The 3578-nt window shown below is 39.1% G+C and overlaps 1 long non-coding RNA gene across 1 annotated transcript; it reads right to left on the bottom strand.

The window, feature by feature from the left end:
• Positions 1 to 1428: 1428 nt before the first annotated feature.
• Positions 1429 to 3070, bottom strand: LOC123186018 (uncharacterized). Its single transcript, XR_006493541.1, has 3 exons — positions 2996 to 3070; positions 2776 to 2872; positions 1429 to 1471 (listed from the first exon to the last, which is right to left on the bottom strand). It is a non-coding gene; the product is annotated as an uncharacterized lncRNA (long non-coding RNA).
• Positions 3071 to 3578: the final 508 nt, after the last annotated feature.

The raw sequence follows: 3578 nt of genomic DNA, 5'->3' as shown, positions 1-3578 counted from the left end.
TCCAAACGGATGTGTTAAGATCAGTTTATACGTGCAGCCAAATGTTACAAAGCTAGCTTACATGAGTTCAATCCACCAGAATCGAGAAGATGCACAAAATGTCAGGAAACGAATTACAAACACTACCATTTTAAAGAACAAAAGGTAAACGTAGTCCAGCCTTTCAGTGAATACTGAAGCGGAAAATAGAAATATTTATGAATCTCCAGAACAAACAAAATAACACAGAGTGGAAGCTTAGAAAGATATAGTAATGCCTCGCCAGCGTCACCTTCAAAGTTGCATATGTTACACCCAGACACACATAATGACACAAAAGAATTATGCTGGAATTTAATGTTCGGGCTAGAAGTAATTTGTTTCCATTTTATCGTACCCAGATTCTGTTGGTTACTTTTCCTACTGAATTTATCCTGCATATAAATAAGGGTTACTGAATCGTTGGAACTTAATCATTGTCAGTACCAAATTTTTGAACCATACTCCTAAAACAAGTAGTACCGATTGTTCCGCATAATGCATATAAGGTGTGTCAGTTTCTATCCGTGGCTCCCTGCTCCAAGTACCCCGCCGGTGAATCTTATGGCCGAAAGGCGACCGTGTGAAGCGATGGCGTCTGGTTATAGGCGTCTGCTCATGTTTCTATCCATATAAATGTCAAAATGTCAAACCAGATGTGTGTGCTAGAAGATTGTTCCTAATTCAGTATAAATGGATAATTTTTTACTATTGCCCTTTATTTCTTGAAGACCATTCAGTCTAGTTTTCCCTAGGTTCCGAAATCGCTGCATGGGCCCTCAACTTCTTCAGGTTCGACTCTTGTGCAGATACAGTTAGCCTTTGCACTACAAATTTATTAGCAAAACATATGTTTCCTACATAGAACATAAAGCTAGCCAATCTCACCGAGAAATCATAGTGCCCTGCCTGAAGTTCCTGAAGCTCCTATATGCCAAAGATGTAACTCCGTTGTTGTCTGAGCTTCCACTGGGAAATTTGTAGACAACTCTAAGCTTCATTTCCTCAATCATCATATCAGCATCCTTGTTGAACTGAAGAATACATATATATATGGAATATAGTTGGTGGAATTCTAATCATCCAGAGCCTGATGACATTGACAACACAACACTAAATCATAGAAACCGGTGAAATTCCATAAATATCTTGAAGAAAGATCGATTCATAAACTTAGGTGGATGGAATAGAACACATATGTGTGTGCTCGTTTCATACTGCTGGGTGGACGGGATAAAATCGCCATGGACACTCTCTCATTGGACAGCATCTCTACTGAATAGGGAATAATTATCTCTATCAATAAGCAAAAGCAAACAACTTAAACAAGATAATTATATCACTTCAGTCCTTACATTGAGACGCCAATTTGATCACAGAAGACCATCTGTAAAAATGCAGAACAACATGGGCCTTGGCCTCAATTCGGTGACCCAACTTCAATTTTGAAATCCTGCAAGCAAGCGAGAGATAGGAGTGAGCACAGTAATCTGAAATCAAATGAGAGAGTGTCAGCATTGTCGTCGTGCTCCCCTACTCAGGCCATCTCGGTGCAGCCACATCCCGTTCAGAAAATGTTTGATAAATGAATTGAATTTATTATATATGCTTTCATGTAATCACCAACTTTTTTAGTTATAAAATAATAGATTGACTTGGGATTTCCAAACATGTTGGTGTCAAATGTATATTTACTCACTTAACATTGAACTATACAATATTGTGTATAGGATATACTGTACTCAGGCATGTAAATACGATAACTTTGTCATGCATCATTCATACGAAGCTCATTCTCACTTTTCTCATTCATACGAAGCTCATTTGTTCTCTTTCTTTATTTGTATCAAAATTTCTGAATTTAATGATGTTGTCAGTTTTGACCAATTTGTTCAATGCACATACACATTTAATCAACCAGCACCATTAGCCATTTTGTGAAAAAACTAATTAAATAGAACCATGCACTACCCGAAACTACATGATGCCAATGTCCTTACCTTTGTTGCTTGCAAGAATGCATACTAAAACATGGGGCAAAATCGTAGCTCTAATCATGGCAGCCCTTGTTAGTTGTCGTTAATCTACATCTCATAGAAATATTATTTGCTGAAGACAATCTCAACATACAAATCTGAAGAGTTTTATTAAAACTCAACTAGATGCCTTTCCCAAAATAGTACTCAACTCATCCCAAAATAAGTATCGCTGGTTGAGTTCAACTTTAGTATTTTGAGATGGATGGAGTAGTATTTTATACGAAGAGAATTATATAGGTTCCACACTTACAAAGATTGGTAGGCAGGTAGGCACAAATATGAGTACTATCCATGGAAGTCATATTCAGTACTTCGATGGAGAATATCAGTATCATCTTTAGAAGAATTTAGCACCATGTCTAATTTAATTACACGGACACCTATTTGCAGAGCCATGATGATGGGAACGTCACTGCGGTCACTGATTAGCTGATTGCTAGTAAAATATGAGTACTGCGGTGTAACGAAATAGTGGGACAACGGTGCATTCATGTCATGGCGGACCTGGTAACATGAGATTTACATCAAAATTAAGAGCAAAGCTTGTAACAGCAGATTGTTCCTAGGAAAATAAATAAACAAATAGAGAAAATAACCAAATTCAAACCAGGTACCATTTCAGTAAAATCTGCAAAATGATCCTACAAAGCATTGCAGCAAATTTGTTGAGCTACCTCAAGGAATCTAAAAATGCCAAGACCGGAAGATCGACACTTACTATATCAGGCGCTTCCTTATCATCTCATCCATGATAATTTGAACAACCGAGCTTCAGAAGTTCATAAGTATCTGCTAGATCGCTCAATCCTGTATTCCTGTTGTAGGGCAAAATCAACAGTTAATTGCATTAAGGTTTCAGATACAATAGATAGATACGTAAGATGCATCATTATGGTGTACATAGATGAAGCATTATAAGATGATGACACTGTTCGTACCAGATAGTTCCCATCGCTTTCACAGTTTCCCATCTCTACCCATGTTTCTATGCATTTTGGATCATCATCTATAGAAAACGAAGTCTTGAATATCAGTTTTTTTTGCCACCACACGGTACTTCCTAAAATTAGGTGGTTGCTTACTGTCAACAAAACAAGATTTTATGTTAGAAATAATAAGGGCATGTACTGTTTAATACAGATTCTGCGCAGTCAGACTTCTAAACCTATTGGTGACTATAGACAAAGATAAGATACGAGGTAAACAACTAAACACACACCCTTGGGAACATACACGGAAGAGATTCAGGATTGTGTTTCCAGTAACGGTATACCTCTGGCCATCGTGTTTCTAGTACCGGTGTGTGCCTCTGGCCATCGACACGAAGAGGTGCAGGAAGCGGAGGGCCTCAACATCAAGCCCCAGTCCGTCAACGTCGCGACGCTCGGCGAGCAGGCACATATGCGTTCACACGTCCTCGCCTCCCTGCCGTGGTCGAGCGTCGCCAAACGGCCCCACACAAGCTTTGACTCCATGAGTTACATGCTCCTCTTCCCGTGACGAGCGCCGCCTGCTTGTCCC

This window comes from Triticum aestivum, chromosome 2A (assembly GCF_018294505.1).
Source record: "Triticum aestivum cultivar Chinese Spring chromosome 2A, IWGSC CS RefSeq v2.1, whole genome shotgun sequence".
NCBI classification, from domain to species: domain Eukaryota; kingdom Viridiplantae; phylum Streptophyta; class Magnoliopsida; order Poales; family Poaceae; genus Triticum; species Triticum aestivum.
This window is presented reverse-complemented; position numbering and strand designations above follow the sequence as displayed.